At 49.9% G+C, this 22,309-nt stretch overlaps 1 protein-coding gene across 2 annotated transcripts in view; it reads right to left on the reverse strand.

The window, feature by feature from the left end:
* Positions 1-21,442, reverse strand: part of CCND3 (cyclin D3) — a 111,673-nt gene extending 90,231 nt beyond the window's left edge. The window contains exon 1 of one of the 2 annotated variants that reach the window (XM_008958796.4): positions 21,051-21,442. The gene's annotated coding sequence lies outside the window, so the exon portion shown is untranslated. The remainder of the gene's footprint in view (positions 1-21,050) is intronic. The other variant, XM_008958798.4, reaches the window with a different exon arrangement.
* Between the last annotated feature and the right edge of the window lie 867 nt (positions 21,443-22,309).

The following is a 22,309-nucleotide window of genomic DNA, read 5'->3' on the forward strand; positions in this document are numbered from 1 at the left end:
ATCTCAAAAAAAAAAAAAAAAAAGACACCCCTGACTCCACCCCCACCTAATGCCAAATGAGGTTGGAGGTGAATGTCTCTCTCACCATACCCAATTTATTCCTCCCTCGAACTGACCATTTCTCAATTGCGTATCTCCTTCCCTGCTCAGGAAACCACTGTACTCAGGCCAACCCATCCTATGGGGAAGGTGGTAAGGAGGGCAGAAAGTGTGTGGGCTTAACACCAGAGCCCAAATCTCCTCCTCACTGCTCACCAGTTGTGTAACCCTGGACAGATCTCTTAGCCTCTCTAAGCCTCAGTGTTTTGTTTTGTTTTGTTTTGTTTTTTGAGACAGAGTTTTGCTCTTGTTGTCCAGGCTGGAGGGCAATGGCGCAATCTCAGCTCACGGCAACCTCCGCCTCCTGGGTTCAAGCAATTCTCCTGCCTCAGCCTCCCAAGTAGCTGGGATTACAGGCTCCTGCCACCACACCCGGCTAATTTTGTACTTTTAGTAGAGACGGGGTTTCTCCATGTTGGTCAGGCTGGTCTCAAACTCCCGACCTCAGGTGATCTGCCCGCCTTGGCCTCCCAAAGTGCTGGGATTACAGGCGTGAGACACCACGCCCGGCCGCCCGTTATGAAATGGGGGTAAAAATTGCTTACAGGTTTGTGGAGAGAAGATTACAAACTTGTAAAGTCCCTAGCACTGTGCCTAGCATGTGGTAGGTGCTCACTAAATCGTGGCTGCTCTTACTATGATGCTAAGTATGGGAATACTGAGGACACAGCTGGAGAGGAGACCTGATGACCTCCCTGGTGGAGGGTGGCCAGGGAAGGAGTGGAAGACAGAGCTGGGGAGAGGAAACTGTGGCCATAAAGAGGAAGAGAGAGGCAGAGCTGGAGGTGACATCAGGGGAGAGAGAGGAGTGGGTTCGGCGATGGCCATGCTGGGCGAGGTGTGGAGAGCACAGCTGTGCTATCTATCAGCTGCCTCCAGCTCAGACAATTCCTGTGCCCATCTCATTTTTGTCTGCCCATCGCCTCTGCCGGGTTGGACACCCTTACCACCACGGTCACCGTTGCCACACTGTCGGCTGCTATTTCTTGCCTCATCTTCCTTCCTGCTCATGATATGGCAGAAGGTGGCAAGGGAAGCAGCTGCCCTCCGCCAGCAGCCTCCCTGCCACTGAAGGCTGAAGCTGTCCACAGGCATGGGTAAAGAGCTCAGGCTCCAAAGACAGATGAGCTGGGTTCCGTTCCCAGCTCTAGCACTTAGGAGCAGGATGACCTCAGCAAGGGAGATGACTCAGCTAAAGCTTCAGTTTCCTTATCTGCACAGTAGGGATAACAGGGCTGTTGAGAAGAAGGAATGAGATTATGCGTGGTAAGCATCCAGCCCAGCACAATATCTGGCACACAGCAAGTGTTCAATACATGTTCGTGTTCGCTGTTATCAAGGCCAAATAGGTATGTGACCTGTGCAGCCACACAGGGTCCCATGCTCAGGAGGGGTCCCAAACTTGGTTAATGCTCTGTCACCACCATCTTGAAACTGTTTTTTTTTTTTTTTTCTAAGAGACAGGGTCTCACTCTGTTGCCAAGACTGTAGGATTGCAGTGGCATGATCATAGCTCACTGCAGCCTTGAACTCCTGAGTTCAAGTGATTGTCTCACCTCAGCCTGCTGAGTAGCTAGGAATACAAGCAGGCACCACCAGCTATTTTGTTTTTTAATTTAATTTTATTTTATTTTTTATTTTTTAGAGACAGGGTCTCACTATGTTGCCCAGGCTGGTCTCGAGCTCCTGGCCTGAAGAGATCCTCCCGCCTTTGCCTCCTAAAATGTTGGGATTACAGACATGAGCCACTGCATGCAGCCTTGAAATTCTTAATAGTTTTTGAACAAGGGCTCTGCAAACTATGTAGCTAGTCCTGGCTATTATTAACATATATTTATTGAGTCTGCTGGCTGGCAGTGGCTATAGAAGGGGATACCTGTCCAGTAGTTTGTTAAAGATGTGGGACATTAGAGGGCCTTGGGAGCCTCAAAGGAGGGATTTAAATACAGTGATGTGGCACCATGCCAGGTTGCCAGCAATTAGAGACTAAGAGGGCAGTGAGACCCCCACACATACTCTCATTGGGGCCTGGCACAGTGGCTCATGCCTGTAATCCCAGCACTTTGGGAGGCCGAGATGAGCAGATCACCTGAGGTCAGGAGTTTGAGACCAGCCTGACCAACTTGGTGAAACCCCGTCTCTATTAAAAATACAAAATTAGCCAGGCATGATGGTGCATGCCTGTAATCCCAGCTACTTGGGAGGCTGAGGCAAGAAAATCACTTGAACCTCGGAGGTGGAGGTTGCAGTGAGTCAAGATCACAACATTGCACTCCAGCCTGGGCGACAAGAGTGAAACTCTGTCTCAAAAAAAAAAAAAAAAAAAAAATTCCTCTCACTGGGCACTGGGGATGGATGGGGGTGCCCTCCCTGCAGACAGCCAGGACAATGGGCAGCCTCTGGAATGCACCATGCCTCCCTATTTCAACCATTCTCCCACCAAGGGCAAAGATGTCCAATGTACCTGAGGCAAACACTCACCCATCTGCCCTGTGGGTCCAATCCTCTGTGCACCCAGGACAGAGGCCATGCAAAGCTCAGGAATACAGGTGTGTCCACGGAGGCCTACATCTTCAGGATATGGAGGGACACGTGGTAAACCAGTGCTGCCCCAAAGCCCCTAGGTGCCCATGTCCATCTGGGTCTTGCCGCTCAGGTTGGAGCTGGTATGGGGGTAGCACAGAAGAAGGGGTGCTCATTATACTTGTGGTGGCCTGAGGAATTGGTCCAGCTCCAGGAGACAGAAATATCTGCTCCTTCTCTTAAATTTTAAATCCCAGGGTAGTATGTCTAGAAAGTAATATGGGGTGTTTGGGGCAGTGACTTGAACCCTCAGGAAATATGGAGCCTTCTGGTGGTTCTCTGGAGCTGGGGATACCCCTAGACACTATGATGAGGCTATGATGAGGCATGACCTCCCAGAGCTGTGCAGAGACCACCTCAGGAGGCACATCTGGTACCTGCTGTCTGTCTCCCCTACTGGACTGTGGGCTCCTGGAGGGCAAGGCCCACCCACAGTGAGGCTGACCAGATGTGCACAGACTCGGCCTCCAGGACCACTCCACTGTCTCCTCTCTATGCCCCAGGTCCTGCCTCGCCTTCCCCAGACTCACTACCACAGTCTGGCCCTCTTGTGTTCCCAGGCCTTCCTGGAGTGGCCCAGGGGAGAGTCTGAGGGTGGCCCAGCCCGGCAGGTGGAGTCCAGCCTGGAAGAGGCCCCTTTCCATCTGCCTCCGGCCACCTGTCCTGAGTACTCACTCCTTCCAGACAGCTGGAGAGCGGCCCCAGAGCCTCTGGTTCAGGGGACTGGGGGAAGGAAGGCAGCTCTAAGGGAGCTGAGCCAAGGCTGGAGGGGAGGCCCCTGGAGCGGGTAGGAACACTGAGTGTGCGTGGATGGGGGTGGGGTGCAGGAAGGCACTTGGGAGAAGTGGGAATTGGGGGTGGGGTCAAAGAGTGGAATGTGGAGCTCATTCTCCTGGGGGCACAGCTGTTTATTCTGATCTCCCTCTTCAGCTGCTGCATGTTCCTTATCTTGGGGCTCAATCCAGACTCCACCTCCTCCTCTGTTGCTGAGCTGGGGAGGCAGACTCTATGGGAGACTTCCTGCTCTGGCCACCTTAGTTCCCCGCTACAGCCTGCTAAAAGGGACAAGGGGGAAAAGCAGGCCTCAAAAAGAAATGTGTGCTCCACTTCAGACCCACTCTGTGCCCATCCGTAGGTTATTGGGGCTTGAAGCTGAGTCATCTGCCCCTCACCTGACTTCACCCACCCCTAACTGCCATGACAACGGGAGCCAGTCACCCCAGAGTCACCTGGATACTTCACAACTTTACTGGTGGCCCAGGACTTGCAGGGCTGGCAGATAGTGCAGGCTTATTGGAAACGTGGGGCGGAGGCGGCTGTGACCTCACAGGGTACTTCTCTGGGCCTTCACACTGTACTCCTTCCTGCCAACTTTACTCTCGGCACCTACTGTCCCCTGTGAGATGCTATTAAAGTAAGAAGACTAATTTTCCAAATACTTATGGAAACACAACTCATGACATGTTTTTGATTTTTCATGAACATTTCAAAAAGTGAAAAAAGCACTAGAAAAACAAAACTCTTTTAGTTCTGCTCCCCCAAGAAATAACCACTGTTAACACTGTGGTATATTTCCTTCAAGTCTTTGTGTGTGTGTGTCTAAAATACAGAGTTGTAAATATATGTACAATTTTGCATCCTGATTTTTCTCTTAACGTTACCATATAATTTTCATGTTACCACATATATTTTGCAACTGACTCTTTTTTTTTTTTTTTTTTTTGAGACAGAGTGCAACGGCGCGATCTCAGCTCACTGCAACTTCCACCTCCTGGGTTCAAGCGATTCTCCTGCCCCAGCCTCCCAAATAGCTAGGATTACAGGCACGCATCATCACACCCGTCTAATTTTTTGTATTTTTAATAGAGACGGGGTTTCACCATGTTGGTCAGGCTGGTCTCAAACTCCTGACCTCAGGTGATCCACCTGCCTTGGCCTCCCAAAGTGCTGGGATTACAGGCGTGAGTCGCTGCACCTGGCCGACTCTTTTTTAAGAGACGAGGTCTTGCCCTGTCACACAGGCTGCAATGCAGTGGTGCCATCACAGTTCACTGAAGCCTCAAACTCCTGGGCTCAAGCGATTCTTTTGCCTCAGCCTCCTGGGTAGCTAGGACTGCAGACACATGCCACCACACCTGACTACTCTTTTTTATTTCTTGTACAGATGGGGCCTTGCTATGTTGTCCAGGCTGGCCTTGAACTCCTGGCCTGAAGCGATTATCCTGCCTTGGCCTCCCAAACTTCTAGGGGTTACACACGTGAGCCACCACACCCAGCTGACAAGGTTTTTTCTGCATTTAGAATTATTTAATTAGGACAGAGGCTGGAAAGTGGAATTACCAAGGCAGAGGCCTGGGATCTTTTGCAGGCATTTGATTTCAATACCTATGGCCAATTGGTTTCTGAAGGTAGAATTTAGCACATGAGAAGGCCACAAGCCGGGCACGGGCACGCCCGCCTAGACTGCCATGTTAAGTATACCACTCACAGTGAGGTATCTTTTTAATGTGCCCATGTCCTGTTACCTTTGGTAGACTTTATTCTTCTCTGGCTGCTGGGTGTCCAGCCCCCTCCCCAACAGCACAGCCACTTCCCTCTGGGAGTTCCATTTCCCCTATTGTAAATCCAGGAGCCAGGCTGCCTGATGTGCACCACAGAAACCTACCCATTTCCACCATGTGCAGACTGGCAGAGGTAACAGCCAGCTGCCCTCATCTTCCTGTAGTTCTCTCTTTCGAGCCCCTGACACTTTGTCCATTTCCAAGCCTGGTTCTGCAGCTTTCCTAGTGAGTCTATGAGTTTCTGACCTTCTTCCAATACATTCCCTTTGCCTTATATTAGTCAGTCCACTTCTGCTGATAATAGAACTTTGAGAGTGATGCCTCCCCAACTTAGTGCTTTTTAAATGGCAAGTCATTTTACTGTTCATGAAGTCATGAAGCTAATCATGACCAGCATGTTTTAAAAATGAAACAGCAAAATAGAATTTTAAAACATCAAAAGTATATCAACTGTGGCCAGGGTAAGTATTGTTCAGTGAGTCTTGTTTTATAATATATTGGCCAGGCATGGTGGCTCACGCCTGTAATTCCAGCACTTTGGGAGGCCGAGGCAAGTGGATCACCTGAGGTCAGGAGTTCAAGACCAGCCTTGTCAATGTGGTGAAACCTCCTCTCTAAAAAAACACAAAGTTAGCCAGGTGTGATGGTGCACACCTGTAATCCCAGCTACTCGGAAGGCTAAGGCGGGAGAATCACTTGAACCCGGGAGGCAGAGTTTGCATTGAGCTGAGATCACACCATTGCACTCCAGCCTGTGTGACAAAGCGAGACTCCATCTAAAAAAAAATATATATATATATGTGTGTATATATATGCACACATACACACACACACACACGCACACATAGATGTGTGTTTGTATGCATGTGTATAAAATGGGTTAAAATTAAAACATTTCAGCTGGGTGCAGTGGCTAACACCTGTAATCCCAGCACTTTGGGAGGCTGAGGCGGGCAGATCACCTGAGATCGGGAGGTCGAGACCAGCCTGACCAACATGGAGAAACCCCGTCTCTACTAAAAATACAAAATAATTAGCTGGCCATGGTGGTGCATACTGTAATCCCAGCTACTTGGGAGGCTGAGGCAGGTGAATCACTTGAAAACAGGAGGTGCAGGTTTGGAGGTGAGCTGAGATTGCGCCATTGCACTCCAGTCTGGGCAACAAGAGCGAAACTCCGTCTCAAAAAAAAAAAAAATTAAAAAATTAAAATTAAAATTTAAATTTAATTTTAATGCCTATAATCCCAGCACTTTGGGAGGCCAAGGCTAGAGGATCACTTGAGGTCAGGATTTTGAGACCAGCCTGGGCAACATAGCAGAAACGCTGTTGCTACCAAAAGAATTTTTAAGTTATCCAAGTATGGTGGCATGCACTTGTAGTCTTAGTTACTGGGGAGGCTAAGGTGGGAGGATCATTTGAGCCCAAGGCTGTGGTGAGCTACGATTGCACTACTGCACCCCAGCCTGGACTACAGAGCAAGACCCTGTCTTTTTTTTTTTTTTTTTTTTTGAGATGGAGGCTCGCTCTTGTTGCCCAGGCTGGAGTGCAGTGGTGCGATCTCGGCTCACTGCAACCTCTGCCTCCTGGGTTCAAGCAATTCTCCTGTCTCAGCCTCCCTAGTAGCTGGGATTACAGGTGCCCGCCACCACACCTGGCTAATTTTTGTATTTTTAGTAGAGACAGGGTTTTGCCATGTTGGCCAGGCTGGTCTCGAACTCCTCACCTCAGGTGATCCACCCGCTCCGGCCTCCCAAAGTGCTGGGATTATGGGATTACAGGCGTGAGCCACCGTGCCTGGCCTACCCTGTCACTCTCTTTTTTTTTTTTTTTTTTTTGAGATGGAGTCTTGCTCTGTTGCCAGGCTGGAGTGCAGTGGTGCGATCTCGGCTCACTGTAACCTCCGCCTCCCGGGTTCAAGCAATTCCCCTGCCTCAGCCTCCCGAGTAGCTGGGACTACAGGCTCGTGCCACCATGCCCGGCTATTTGTGTGTGTATTTCAGTAGAGATGGGGTTTCACCGTCTTGGCCAGGATGGTCTCAATCTCCTGACCTAGTGATCCGGCCGCCTCGGCCTCCCAAAGTGCTGGAATTACTGGCTTGAGCCATTGCGCCTGGCCGACTCTGTCTCTTAAACAAATTTTTTTTCTAGTTTTGAAAAACATTGCCCTAACTGAACTTAAGTTACTTGAGAATAAAGAACAGAGCAATCCTTCCTAGATGTTTTTTATATTTCTCCTCAAATCTTTAGTACCTAGAAAAATACACTTCCTTGCCAAGAGTGCTATATTTCAAGGTCCACCCATTATTTTCCCCCATTCATAGCCTGACACCTTTCCCTATTCTTCAGTTAATGATGGTAAATGGTAATGGCCATCTTTTCCTCCTGGTTTAAAACTTGTTAATGCAACCAATATTCTGCCAGTCATCCAGGCTGAAAGTTCAAGGGTAGTCCCTGATTCTTCTCATTCATGCTCTTCCTGGAGCACAGGGCCTATTAGGAGAGAAGGAATGCCAGCAGCAAACTACAGCGCAGGGCAACCTACTCCCTTGCGGAAGCATGCATGGTGCCTCACGGGGAAGGGCAGAGGACTCTTCAGATCTTCCTACCAAATAATTACTAATTTCCATTGCTTCTACTTTCAAAATAGTTTCCCAGATCACCCCCTTGTTTTCATTTCTACTGGCGTCACCCTAGTTTCTTTTCTTTTTCTTTTTTCTTTTTTTGAGACGGAGTCTCACACTGTCGCCCAGGCTGGAGTGCAGTGGCTTGATCTCGGCTCACTGCAAGCTCTGCCTCCTGGGTTCATGCCATTCTCCTGCCTCAGCCTCTCGAGTAGCTGGGACTATAGGTGCCCACTACCACGTCTGGCTAATTTTTTGTATTTTCAGTAGAGACGGGGTTTCACTGTGTTAGCCAGGATGGTCTCGATCTCCTGACCTCGTGATCCGCCCACCTCAGCCTCCCAAAGTGCTAGGATTACAGGTGTTAGCCACCGCGCCCAGCTAGTTTCTTTTCTTTTTTTTTTTTGAGCCGGAGTCTCACTCTGTCTCCCAGGCCAGAGTACAGTAGCGCGATCTCGGCTCACTGCAACCTCCACCTCCAGGGTTCAAGCAATTCTCCTGCCTCAGCCTCCCAAGTAGCTGGGATTACAGACACCCGCCACAACACCCGGCTAATTTTTGTATTTTTAGTAGAGACGGGGTTTCACCATGTTGGCCAGGCTGGTCTTGAACTCCTGACTTTGTGATCCCCCCACCTCGGCCTCCCAAAGTGCTGGGATTATAGGCGTGAGCCATCACGCCCGGCCTAAAAATTATTATTATTATTTTGTTTTTTTTTTGAGACAGAGTCTTGCTCTGTCACCCAGGCTGGAGTGCATTGGCCCAATGTTAGCTCACTGCGCAACCTCTGCCTCTCGGGTTCAAGCGATTCTGCTGCCTCCACCTCCCAAGTAGTTGGGATTATAGGCATGTGCCACCATGCCCAGCTAATTCTTGTATTTTCAGTAGACATGTGGTTTCACCATGTTGGCCAGGCTAGTCCTGAACTCCTGACCTCAAGTGATCCATCTGCCTTGGCCTCCCAAAGTGCTGGGATTACAGGTGTGAGCCACCATGCCTGGCCTAAAAATTATTATTTATATATATATATAAAATATATATATGGAGCCTTGCTCTTGTTGCCCAGGCTGGAGTGCATATATATATATATATATATTTTTTTTTTTTTTTTTTTTTTTTGACACAGGGTCTCCCTCTGTCACCCAGGCTGGAGTGCAGTGGCACAATCACTACTCACTGCAGCCTCTACCTCCCAGGTTCAAGCAATCCTCCCACCTCAGCCTCCTCCTGGTCTACAGGCGCACACCACCAAGCCCGGCTAAGTTTTGGGTCTTTTGTAGAGACAAAATTTTGCAATGTTTTCCAGGCTGGTCTCCAACTCCTGGGCTCAAGTTATCTGCCCGCCTTGGCCTCCCAAAGTGCTGAGATTACAGGCATGAGCCACTGTGCCTGGCCAGTCCTCTCTTTTCTAATGAGATACCTGCCTGAGGCCAAATTTTCTTCATATACATCAATGAAAACATACTGCAACAGATTAAATCAGAAACTGATGAAAATCCAGCTGTCTTCTATGAAGTCAGGCATTAACGAGATTTGCAAAAATGTAAAACAAGGCTATACTTCTCATTATTTTTGTTTTGGAAAATAGTTTTCATTTAAAAAAAATACAATGCTTATGGGTTTTTTGTTTTGTTTTGTTTTTTTGAGACAGAGTCTTGCTCTGTCGCCCAGGCTGGAATGCAGTGGCGTGATCTCAGCTCACTGCAAGCTCTGCCTCTCGGGTTCACGCCATTCTCCTGCCTCAGCCTCCCAAGTAGCTGGGACTAAAGGCGCCCGCCACCACACCTGGCTAATTTTTCTGTATTTTTCAGTAGAGACAGGGTTTCACCGTGTTAGCTAGGATGGTCTCGATCTCCTGACCTCATGATCCACCCACCTTGGCCTCCCAAAGTGCTGGGATTACAGGCGTGAGCCACTGCGCCCGGCCATTTTGTTTTTTTTTTAAGACAGAGTCTCGCTTTGCCACCAGGCTGGAGTGCAGTGGCACGATCTCGGCTCACTGCAACCTCCGACTCCCTGGTTCAAGCGATTCTCCTGCCTCAGCCTCCCAAGTAGCTGGGACTACAGGCATGCACCACCATGCCCAGCTAATTTTTGTATTTTTAGTAGAGACGGTTTTCAACATATAGGCCAGGATGGTCTCAATCTCCCGACCTTGTGATCCGCCCGCCTCGGCCTCCCAAAGTGCTGGGATTACAGGCATGAGCCACCGTGCCTGGCCAAAAATAAATTACAATGCTTATGTTAACATGCAATGAGTTTCTTATTGTTACTTTAAATAAATTAATATTTAAAATTTCTCATATCAAATTTTTTATCAGAAACAAAATATCAACAGGTATAGGGAGGGACAAGTCAAAAGCTTATAGTATTTATTCCAGGGAATGCCATATCGGGTGCACCGATTATTAGGTATAGCCTAAAAAACAAAAGTTCTGGCCAGGCATAGTGGCATGCGCCTGTAATCACAGCACTTTGGGAGGCCGAGGCAGACGGATCATGGGGTCAGGAGTTCAAGACTAGTCTGACCAAAATGGTGAAACCCTGTCTCTAATAAAAATACAAAAATTAGCCGGGTGTGGTCGCACATGCCTGTAATCCCAGCTACTCAGGAGGCTGAGGCACGAGAATCGCTTGAACCCGGGAGGCGGAGGTTGCAGTGAGCCGAGATTGCGCCATTGCACTCCACCCTGGGCGACAGAGTGAGATTCGGTCTCAAAAAAAAAAAAAAAAAAGTTCTTTGGGATCCTCAATAATTTTTCAGAATGTAAAGTGGTCCTGAGATCAGAAGGCTTAAAAATTGCTGCAGTAGACCTAATATGTCAGTCTATAAAATGCCCAATTCCAAGCCTGGTTATCTAGTTCTTGGTATTCTTTACCCTTATTCACATTTTTACCTCTTGGCCCCATTGTGCTGCTGGATTTTTTTTAACTATATTAGGGCAGGGTGCAGTGGCTCACATCTGTAATACCAGCACTTTGGGTGGCCAAGGTGGGCAGATCGCTTGAGCCCAGGAGTTCAAGACCAGCCTGTGCAACATGGCAAAACCCTGTCTCCACCAAAAATACAAAAAATTAACTGGGCGTGGTGGCTTGTGCCTGTGGTCCCAGTTACTTGGGAGGTTGAGGCAGGAGAACTGCTTGATCCCAGGAGGCAGGAGCTGCAGTGAGCTGAGACTGTGCCACTACACTCTAGCCTGGGTGACAGAGTGAGACCCCATCTCAACTTAAAAAAAAAAAAAAAAAAAAAAAAAGCAAGAAGTGGGCATATCAAAAATAATTATTGTTCTACAAATAATAGTGATTATAGAAATAACCACCAGTTCTTTTAGAAATAAGAAATAATCAGTAATACTATAGAAAAAGAATAAGAAATAAGCCTAATAATTGCCATAGAAATAACATAAAAATTATTTCTATAATATGGCCTTCAGTAAAAAACTCAGAACATTCGGAAGAGTAAAAAGACCCAAAAGCAACCACCATTTAAAACTGCTCCGGAATAATTTCTCATCTAATCCATTCTTCTTTTATCTCCTCAAATGGCACCTTTGAGAAGAAATTCCTGGTTAACTCATGCAAAAGCAACCACTCCTTCCTCCAGATTCCCACAGCACTGTAGTTGAAACCTTTCTTGAGGCCCAGCTAGACCATAAAAGTATGCATACTGAATTCCTAAATGTGCATATTTAACGGTCATAAATTCAGTTATATCTACTGGAAGAGACACCAACCAACCACAGAAACCTATGTACTATTTATATGATGTGATCCCTTCACCCAGGCTTAACATAATGCTTAACCAAAGACCAGAGCCTGTGTTCCAACAAAAACTGGCCATGCTGAGGAATCTTAGAAATGGAAGAGAATGTCCAAATCATGTATCCTGTGTTTTATGAGCAGTCTCTTTAAAATAGAGACTTTAATAGTAACTTTGATGTGTGTCTTGTTTTTACACTGACTTTGAACCCAACACTGCGTCAAATGTGGCTCCACTACATGAAGAATGGACAAGTGAATGGTTCCAAGACCTCTGAGACTTACAGATGTTGGATGAATATACTAGGTGACTGAGCCCAGGAGTCCTCGACCCATGTAGTCCTGTCCTCTGGACAGGGTATGTGGCATCCCCTCTAGGCCAGGGCTGCCACCCATTGCTGGGTGAAGGTCTCAGGTGTCACTTGAAGGCCAAGGTGAGAGGTCCTGCACTAGGACCCAGCTGAACCACCCCCTCCAGACTTACGCTCTCAGCTGCTGGCCTAATCGCACACTCCTCCCAAAGCCTGAGTCTCATACAAGAGCGAGGAAAGGAAAATGAGCATTGGAGGGGCAGCTGGAGGAAAAGCTTGTTTGCACCATTGCCGCAGTTGGGGTGGCTGTGGTTGGGCTGATTCAACCAGAGCTCCCCAGATAGGTTAGGGCCCAGCCCCACCTAGCAGAGCTCACATTCACCACCACCCACTCCTGCTTCCGGGGCTGTGTGTGACACCTGACCTTCCTGCTGTGGCAGGGCTGGGGCACCCTTGCTCCTTCCCTTCCACCTTCTTGGCTTAGTGGACAATCCTAAAGCACTGGCCAGAAGGCACTGGGGGATCCAGGATGCTCTGGGCTTGCCCGGGGGGATTCGTGTCAACACCATCACATCTCCATGCATCCCTGCATGTCACGCACACAGGCAGTCAGGGGCCTACCAGCCTGCTCTACTAGTCCTGAGACTGTGTACGTGACAATGTCTCAACAGGGAACCCAGTGTAATCTCACACTTGCCCTGGTAGGTGGATACACATGTGCACACACACGTGTGTGGTGCACACAGTATGCATGAAAAGTCTGAACCGGGCACAGTGGCTCACGCCTGTAATCCCAGCACTTTGGGAGGCTGAGGCGGGTGGATCACCTGAAGTCAGGAGTTCAAGACCAGCCTGGACAACATGACGAAACCCTGTATCTACTAAAAATACAAAAATTAGCTGGGCATGGTGGTGGGAGCCTGTAATCCCAGCTACTTACGAGACTGAGGTAGGAGAATCACTTGAACCTAGGAGGTGGAGGTTGCAGTGAGCTGAGATCGTGCCATTGCACTCCAGCCTGGGCAACAGAGCGAGACTCTGTCTCAAAACAAAAACAAAAACAACAAAAAAGAAAAGTCTGACTGAGGTCAGAGTTATTTCAGCCACCAGGCTCTCAATACAACCAGCTATATGACTTTGGACTAGATACTTAACCTCTGTGCCTCAGGGGCTTTATCTGCGAAATAAAAAACCTCGGCCAGGCACAGTGTCTCATGCCTGTAATTCCAGCACTTTGGGAGGCTGAGGTGGGTGGATCACAAGGTCAGGAGTTCCAGACCAGACTGGCCAACATGGTGAAACCCAGTCTCTACTGAAAATACAAAATTTAGCTGGGTGTGGTGGTGGGTGCCTGTAATCCCAGCTACTAGGGAGGCTGAGGCAGAGAACTGCTTGAACCCAGGAGGCAGAGGTTGCAGTGAGCCGAGATCGTGCCACTGCACTCCAGCCTGGGTGACAGAGCAAGACTCCATCTCAAAAACAAACAAACAAACAAACAAAAACCTCATAGGATATGTTTGTGAGGAATAGCTGAGAAATGGGTTAATAAATATCCATACTTATTATAAACTGACTTATGTACAAATGGCATACAGGATATGGCAGCACTTACAACAGCCCCTGGCACATGGAAGTGTTGTATGAAGATGCACTATTATTATCACCAACATCTTGAGTGCCATGTGTCTGGGAACACATGAGGATTCAGAGAAAAGCCACACAACAGATTCCCACAAGAAGCACCAAAAATGACTTCTAGAACCTGTGTCAGAGGAAAGGCAGAGAAGAAACAGGTGGGAGGAAAAACTTTCTGAGGACCACCCAGGAGGCACCCAGCTCAAGTCCAGTGACAGTAAAAAGTTTTAAGAACCCAAAAGGCTGGGCCCAGGCCGGAAAAGGCTGTACCCTCGGAGATCAAGGGATATGAGAGAAAAACTCAGTTGGGTCCTAGAGGTAGAATTCAAAGAAAAGATGGGAGTTCCCCCAGGACCAGCAGGTACCAGCTGACTGGAAAGAAGGAAGAGAAGGCCTGGAGAAAACTAGCATGTTCTATGCCCTGGCCTACGCTCAGTCACTCAGTACATCTGAGGGCTTGTAACCCCAGGATGAAAATAGATGCCACATTTGAAGAGTCTCCAAGTTTGTGGTTCTATAGCAGACACCGCTTACAGAAAAGACAATGGAGCTGGGAGGAAAGGAAAAGGCAGCCTTGCATCCTAGGGGCCCGCTGCTGGGAGGAAACAGCACTCCTCCCCTCTATAACCCAAAGACAGCTTTGTGATAGCCATTTGCCAGAGTAGAATAAACCTCCCCTGGGCCTTATTCCCAGTGGATTCCACAGCACCCAGCATGGCAAAGCTTAACAAACCAGAGCTTAAGACTTTGCGAATAATAAACAGACGTCTTCCCAGGGACAGGCGGACTGGGGGCCCTCTGCGCCTCATGCTCCTGCCCCTGGCTGGTCCTCCCTCCTCCATCTGGAGCCCAAATTGGAGCTCAAGGTCTGCCTCTGTCTGAGGCCCCTGCTCCGGCTTCCTTTCCCAGAACTCAGGGACCTCAGGGGAGGTGGCAGGGAGGAACAGCAGAGAAGGAAGAGAACAGAGAACAAGAGGGAGGGTGAGTTGGAGCAGCAAAAGCTGGGGCCAGAACTGGGAGTTTCTGGGACAGCCCCAGCTTCAAATATTCTGTCCAACTGTCTGACCACAGGCCAGAACTTGTGGACCGATTTTTATTTTAGAAAAGAGGGTAACATGAAGCCATAGGTGGGATGGTGAGGAAAGAAACCAGGGCTGTCTCTTTGGATCTAGATGGCCCCATATCCACCCCGAGGACCTCTGTCTGGGAGACGATGATGCCCATGATATGGTGATAATGACAGCAGCTATCACTCAAAGGACGTATGGCCTGCCCACCACTCAGCAGGGCTTTGTGTGTACTGCCTCATAATCCTAGGGAAGTGTAGGCTCGGAAGTGGGTTTTTTTTTTTTGAGACAGAGTTCCGTTCTTCTTGCCCAGACTGGAGTGCAATGGCGCGATCTCGGCTCACCGCAACCTCTGCCTCCTGGGTTCAAGCGATTCTTCTGCCTCAGCCTCCCGAGTAGCCAGGATTACAGGCATGCACCACCACACCCAGCTAATTTTGTATTTTTAGTAGAGACGGGGTTTCTCCATGTCGGTCAGGGTGGTCTCGAACTCCTGGCCTCAGGTGATCCACCCGCCTCAGCCTTCCAAAGTGCTGGGATTACATGAATGAGCAACTGCGCCCGGCCGGAAGTCTTAATCCTGCAGTCTCTCTGCCTCCCCTGTGCCTCAGTTTCCTTATGTATAAAAAGCAGAATAATAATGCCTCCCTCATGGTCTGCTGTGAGGATGCAAAAAAGATACCTGACATATAGTAGGCATTCAACTAATATTGGTTATTATTAATTCTCGCCATTACCCAGAGAGGTGGGGTCTATAGTTATGCCCATTTTACAGACAAAGAAACTTTCACACAGCCAGAAAGGAGCTGAGCTAGGACTCGAAGTGGGGTCGTTTGTCTATAGAGGCTCTCTCGACCACTCCATGAGAGATGGCACAGATTAGTGGTTACATGCACAAATGTTACAGCCAAATGGCTGAGTCAGACTTCCAGCTCAGCCACAGATGGGCTGTGTGTACGGAAGCAAGCTGCTAGACCTCTCAGTACCTTGGTTTGCTCACCTGCAAAATGGGTGTCTCTGGCCAGGCACAGTGGCCCATGCCTGTAATTTCAGCACTTTGGGAGGCCGAGGCAGGAGGACTGCTTGGGTCCAGGAGCTCAAGACCAGCCTGGGCAACAGGGTGAAACTGCAACACTATCTCTACAAAAAACTGGCTGAGTATGCTGGGCGCGGTGGCTTACACCTGTAATCCCAGCACTTCGGGAGGCCGAGGCGGATGGATCATGAGGTCAGGAATTCGAGACCATCCTGGCCAACATGATGAAACCCCGTCAAAGATACAAAAAGTTAGCTGGGTGTGGTGGCAGGTGCCTGTAATCCTAGCTACTTGGGAGGCTGAAGCAGGAGAATCACTTGAATCTGGGAGGCGGAGGTTGCAGTGGGCCAAGATCGTGCCAATGCACTCCAGCCGGGGCGACAGAGTGAGACTCCATTTCAAAAAAATAATAAAAAATTAGCTGAGCATGGTGGCGCCACACCTGTGGTCCCAGCTACTCAGGAGGCTGAGATGGGGAGATCAACTCTGCCTGGGAAGTCGAGGCTGCAGTGAGCCGAGATCACGCCACTGCACTCTAGCCTGGGCGACAGAGTGAGACCCTGTCTCAAAAAAATCAGGGTGTCCTTGCTCATTCTGGGCTCTGCCTCTGTGTCCCTGGAGGCCCAGTGGCTCTGTGCCTCTCTAAAGGTCTGAGCGGGCAGCAAGCAGATCTGGGCCAACGATGGAGGTACCAGCAACCCTCTCCTTCCAGAGATAACCCCTCAGCCCTCACCTCAGGAACGACTGTCCTGGGGAATTTCACCCAGGGTGGGAGAACTGGTCAGGCCACTGAGTGCAAATAGTTTCAGAGAGGTGGGGCTCCTGAGGCCCCTTCCGGGAGATGACACAGGTGTCATGCCCTTTGAAGGGCATAAAAGGCCATGCCACATTAGCTACCCTGCTGGCTCGCAGGGCCGTTGGTCCTGCCCTCTGCTCTGGACACACAGGTCCCTCTCTCTCAAAGGGAAAGGACAGTCAGGAAGGGGAAAGAGAAGATGTGGAAGAAATCCCTGACCTGGGGACGGGTGTATGCCGCAGAGGCGGAGGCCTGCACATTCTGGCCAGAGCCTGGACAAGACAGAAGAGCACCTTTTATGGGGGCTTTGCTGGATCAAAAGCAGTTCTCTGGGCCCCGGTGTGTAAACAGCTGGTGATGGGCTGGGAGCAGAGGCCCCTTGAAACCAGTCAGCGCCTGAAGAACCCGGCAACACTCTTCACCCAATCCAGTCACCCCAGGGTGACACACTGGGCAACAGCTCCACCTGGTGGACGATCAGGGACTACCATGGGCCAGGGAGTATGGGAGAGCAAAGAATGACATAGAAGAGGAAAGCAGGGGGAAAATCACATCAGGGGTTTACAGGCGAAGGGGCTTTGAGGTCGTCTTGCTGGCAGAGGCCCCTCTTACAGCAAGAGCTCTAAGCCCCATTTGTTAGAAAGTTCTACGTTTTTTGAAAATCTGCCTCCACTAGTCCCACTAACCCCCTGCTTCAAGGTTTGCCAGGGCAAACTTTTAAATATTTGCATACAGCTATAGTATTCCTCCTAAATCTTCCCCTTTGCTGCAATCTTCCAGAATTTGACCTGACCTCTCACCTCCTGCATCTTTTTTTAACTTGGCTATCTTTTCTTTCTTTCCTTTTAATTATTTATTTATTTATTTATTTGAGACGGAGTCTCACTCTGTTGCCCAGGCTGGAGTGCGATGGCGTGATCTTGGCTCACTGCAACCTCTGCCTCCCGGGTTCAAGTGATTCTCCCGCCTCAGCCTCCTGAGTAGCTGGGATTACAGGCCCGTGCCACCACGCCCGGCTAACTTTTTTTTTTTTTTTTTTGTATTTTTAGTAGAGATGAGATTTCACCATGTTGGTCAGGCTGGTCTCGAACTGCTGACCTCGTGATCCACCCACCTTGGCCTCCCAAAGTGCTGAGATTACAGGCGTGAGCCACCGTGCCCAGTGGCTATCCTTTCTTAAATACATTAACTTCCAAGGAATCCCTTCCAATTCTATCCCTCTCCCATACTAGCAGCAGCATTTTTAAAAATCCCTTTATATTTCAGCCTCCCTGTCTCAGTGTTTGATATATTAGGAAAGTCAATGCTCAGACTGAGAGTTAATTCACGAGTAAAGAGCCTAGACTTTGAAATCAGATAGATCCTTGTTCAACTCCAAGCTCTGCCACTTACTAGCTAAATTACTTTGAGCAAGTTTGCCTTTCTGAGCCTGTTTCCTATCTGTAAATTGGAGATAGAGGTGTTTACTACCTAGAGTTGTGGTGAATAAATATTAAATGAGACAGTACAGGTAAAAACTTAGGGACAGCTCCCACAACACCATTCAGCTCCTAAGTGGCAATTACAGCCACATTCCTCTGAGTTTAAAGGTTGTAGGAAATGCTTTGGGGAAGAGAAAAGTGAAGGGGCCAAAGAAGAGACTTTCTGGAATTAGCCTTTCTCAACCTGCACGAATCCCAGGTGAATTCCAACAGATGGGTAACTTGTTCCAATGCCATTTCTAGCAGTGTCTGTTGCCACCCCTAGAAAGGGGCAGGCCTTGACAGCTCTTTGAAACTTGAGGATTTAAAATTTAAATGTCTTTGAGGGCAAGATAAACACATCTACTGCTCAGCAGGGAAAGGGAAACTTGGCAGGGGCCCCAGAACTTTCCCCACCCCCAGCCCTCCCTAAACTTCCTCTTGTGGTTTTTCAAGAGTACAACCTGTTCTCCACAGCCAAGCCAGTGCCTGGGGCAGGGGGCCAGGGCGTGCCAAGGGCTCCGCTGCACCCCACCCTACCAGCGAGTGAGGGAGGAAGGTGCGTGCGTGGGAGAAGAGCAGCTTGGAGGTTTATAGTTCTTAAGGTTCACATCCTGCTTACCCGTTTTCTCAGTGCAGCCACCCTCCACCCAGTTCCCACCCTCGACTCCCAGCATCAATACCCATGCCCCCAACACACATCCCTTTCTCAAAGACAGATGCACGAAGTGCTTTGACTGCAGGCAGAGAGGGACCGCCTCAAGGCCTCCCCAAACCTGTGGGGAGGGCCCTTGTAAGAAATTTAAAAGCGTTTCAGAAAGGAGGTGGAAAAGGGGCTGGAATCCATGGAAACTGTCCTGTGCTCTCGCTTGCTTCACCAGCATTATCCCAGCCTGTCTGGAGGGACTGGGTAGGATATACAGATGCAGCTTTGGAAGCAGGAGCTGTGGGAAAGAGAGGTGTGAGCATCTTAAGCCTGGACCCACTCCTTGGCCATCTTCCTTACTCATCTACCAAGCTGGAATGCACATCTAGAATGTGAGCATCTCTGCTATTCTTAATTCCCAACAAAAGAGGTGTCTTGGTTTCCCAAATCCCCAGATTCTGGCACATCACGTCCAAGTTGAGAAGTTCTTTCTTGGATATAATCTTAGTTCATTCCTCCCGGTTTATTCATATTCCCCCTTTCCCTTTGAGTGAGGCTTACACAGGGGAAAACATTCATACGTTTGTGTGCACGCACACACGCGCACGCACGCACACACGCGCACGCACGCACACACACACACAGCCATCAGGAAAGGATACCAGCTCTGTGCAGTTCCCACAACCCTATTCCAGGCCTGCTGGGCTCACTGTAAACAGTACCAGCCTATGGCTCAGCTAACAGATGGCTGTATCATCCAAGATACAGGACCACAGACTCCCTTTAGGAAACTCCTAAGTTCCTGGCTCAAGTGCACATTTTTTGTGGTCAGCGAAGGAGGCAGGCTAGCCTAACGGTTAAGAATAAAGCCTCCCAAATCAAGTGACCTAGGTTTAAATCCCAGCTCTGCCATTTGTTTCTTGTGTCTGAAGGAAGATTACTTATCTCCAGTGCCTGCGTTTCCTCGTCTATAAAATGGAGAGAATCCTAATGCCTACCTCATAGGACTATATTAGGAGGTTTAAATGAGATATGATCTCTAAGCCACTTAGAAGAGTACCTGACAGTGTTATGTAACTGTTAGCTAGTATTCTAAGCCCTTGAGGGAAGGGGAAGCCGGAAGGAGAAGATGTTTGGGACCATGGAGGTCATGATCTCAATAACTGGCATAGACTAGGACTCTGCTACAATTATCAGAGGCTTTCAGTGTTAAGTTCCAGGGGAAGAAACTCTGATTTGATTACCATGACATCCCCAACAGCTGTGGGAATAGCCTGTGCAGATGGAGTATGGCCATAGCAAATAGGTGCTGAATGAATTCATAAATTGCTGTGTCAGTCATTTCCCGAAGGAGCCCCAGAATTGAACGGCCAGAAGAATCTGTGAGGAAGCAAAGGGAGATCCACTTCTCTATCCACGTCTGGTCCCAAAGAGAAATGAGGTGGTAGGCAGAGGGCAAGGACTCATCAGAGGAAACAGTCTCAGAGTCCAGGGATGAGGAGGGGGTGCCCAGGATTGTGTGGACCGTCACATCACCCCCAGGTGGACCCTCCCAGCTGTACCCAGCTGGGAATTCCTGGGTTCTTGGGACCCAGCCCAGAAAACTGCCTTTTCTGGGATTCATCCTGTTCATTCCCTTGATGGTTAGACAGTGGATTAAAGGGAGCAGGAATTGTTTCTGGGTCACCCCTATATTCCAGTGTCCAACACCACAGCTGGGGTTCAATCCAGTTCTGTGGAATAAGTGCCCCCAAAGACTTCCATGCTTTTCATCCTTCTGAACCCAACTCAAATGTCCTTTTCTCTCTGAAGCCTTCCCAGCCACCCCAGCCAGTGTACTTGGCGTCTATGTCTATTGTTTTGTGATCCATATTAGCTGTGGATGAATAACATCATTGCACCCTCAGCATTCCATATAATGCCAGGCACATAGTAGGTGTTCAATCAATGCAAATGAGTAACTTAATGCTCCCTTAGTAACAGCAACCAATTTATTCAGTTATTCCTCTTGTTGGCACTTCAAGAGACACAGAAGAAGCTAAGATCATCATCTATGTATCAATCAGACACCACTGAGGGGTCCCTCCCTCCAGTTTCATCCCGGTGCACTTGCCAGAGCACTCACAGACTCCCCATCCACACTGGTCTGCCCTCCTACTGGCCTTCCACCCCATCTTTGAGGCATGAGAAGACCAACAGCCCGGTAAAGCCACGGGGCTTCCAGATCAGCTGGAGGGGGTTGTGCCGATGTGTGTACATACAGAGGGCTCAGGGCCTTTGGGGGTTTCTCTGCCCTTCAATTCTGTGCAGAACACCTCACTCAGTGGGAAAGTGAGCCAAGCTTTCGGTGCCAACTGGGAAGTGATGAGGATGCGGCGACCCCATTGACCCACCCAGCGCCGATCCCCAACGCATGGTCTCCAGCCTGAGCTGACATCCCATCTACCCCGGTTTCTCCAGCACCCAAGCCTACCTCCTCGCCAGGTGACCTCCCCGGAGCACCGACTGGGGTCGCAGGCGCTCTGTCCCGCCGCCTCCGGAGCCTGCCTTTGGGGAGTGGGGGTGGTCGCAACCACCAGCCGCGAGGAGAGGATTGCACCTCTCCCCCCCGGCCGGCATCCGAACAGAGCCAGTCTCCACCCCTGCAGTGGCGAAGTGTTTACAAAGTCCGCGCCGCGCCGCCGATCCAGAGCTGGGCAGGAAGTGGGGAAGAGGGGGCGGAGGAGACAAAGGGGCTGGTGCTCTGCTCAGCCAAGTTTCGGTCCCCGGCCTGACTCTCCCACCCCCTGTACACCCTCGGCGAGGCCAGGAGGCTCATCCGGCGCCGCGCACCCCCGCTCGCAGCCCCCGCCCCCCGCGGCATAGGTGCGGGGACGGGGCACCACGGAGGCTCAGGTGTGGGCGGCGGGGCCGGGGCAGCACGGGTTCCCGGACCGCTGCCTCCCGGCGTTGGCAACTCCTCCACGTGCTATCCAGGAAGTAAACAACATCATGAGGAGCGACTTCTTTTTCTTTTTTTTTGAGACGGAGTCTCCCTCTGTCGCCCAGGCTGGAGTGCAGTGGCGCGATCTCGGCTCACTGCAACCTCCGCCTCCCGGATTCAAGCTATTCTCCTGCCTCAGCCTCCCGAGTAGCTAGGACTACAGGCGCACGCCGCCACGCCCGGCTAATTTTGTGTATTTTTAGTAGACACGGGGTTTCACCATGTTGGTCAGGCTGGTCTCGAACTCCTGACCTGAGGTGATCCACCCGCCTCGGCCTCTCAAAGTGCTGGGATTACAGGCGAGTGCCACCGCGCCCGGCCGATTTCTTGAGTTTTACTACACGTCAGGCACTGTGACAGACTCTTTCTGTGTATCATCTCATCTTTCCCCCAGTTTTACAGAAGAGGAAACTGAGACACACTGAGGATTAAGGTCAAGTGCCCGCAGTACCATAGCTGGCTAGTGTTAGGATCCAAGCCCAGAATCTGCGTCCTGCCAGGCACCTGCAAATGGGGACGAACACGGCGCAGCCAGAGGGGCTGACAGGCTAGGGAGAAAACCACTGGCAGCCGCGGGCACCCCACGCCCTGGGAGTGAGGCGACAAGGGACAAGTCTCCCGCCCCCTAGACTTGCCTCGCAAATATTTGCGGGTCGAGGGCGCGAAGGCAGCAGGATGCAGCGATAGACTTGGACTAGGTGGTCCAGGCTCTACTTCCAAGTGGGCCATTGACAGGTGGGGCGGCCCTC

The sequence above is a fragment of the Pan paniscus genome, chromosome 5 (genome assembly GCF_029289425.2).
Source record: "Pan paniscus chromosome 5, NHGRI_mPanPan1-v2.0_pri, whole genome shotgun sequence".
Lineage (NCBI taxonomy): Eukaryota > Metazoa > Chordata > Mammalia > Primates > Hominidae > Pan > Pan paniscus.